Source organism: Halyomorpha halys, unplaced genomic scaffold, assembly GCF_000696795.3.
Source record: "Halyomorpha halys isolate HHAL.00 unplaced genomic scaffold, Hhal_1.1 Scaffold1331.1, whole genome shotgun sequence".
NCBI classification, from domain to species: domain Eukaryota; kingdom Metazoa; phylum Arthropoda; class Insecta; order Hemiptera; family Pentatomidae; genus Halyomorpha; species Halyomorpha halys.
Window position 1 is genome coordinate 429,157 of NW_027114913.1, and position 795 is coordinate 429,951.

The following is a 795-nucleotide window of genomic DNA, read 5'->3' on the forward strand; positions in this document are numbered from 1 at the left end:
CATAATAATGGAATGAAAATATAAATTAGTTGATTAATAACTATAGACAAAGACAGTAGTAGATTGATTACATTATTATTTATTTACATATAAATGTGAGGAATAAATAAATAATACAGTTGAAAGAATCTATAAAGAATTAGTTAATTTAATAATGGAGCTTACGAAAAATATATATATATTGTAATATGCTCTTTTTTAGTAAATAGTATATTTTGATGTATAAAGGGTTTTTGAAATGTTTTATTTTATGTATCATTTTAATATTGTTCATTTGTTTTGTTTCTCCAAAAAGCAAGCTTACCAATTTTCATTTTCATTTTGATTCAAAACAAAACCAAGATGGCGGTACGTATTCTTCAGTCAACAAGTCCGTTGAATCAAGACCATGTTAAGCAGATTCAAATATCATAAAAACTATTTTAACTCTTCCCATCATTATTGAAAATACAGTAAATTTAAGAAAAAATAGAAGTCAAGAAATAGTGCTAAAGAATAATATTCAGAAAGTAAATCATTTGCAAAAATCCCTAACTGTTGTGCGACAATCGATGTTTACATGGAACATAGAGAGAGGTTTTGGTTTTGAGATTCATTCGTTGTTAGGGCGCTCCGGTGAAAGGATGTCTCCAGGATGAGGAGGTCCTCATGAATTTTTGTCCAGCAAGAGTAGGAAGCCATTTTGGACGATAGGACAGAACAATAGAAAAAAGAAGATCCAAGAATCATCAAAAGAAGATTGTGAACTTGGTTAGTTTTGCTATGCATAAAAATAGATACATGAGTAAAATAGAT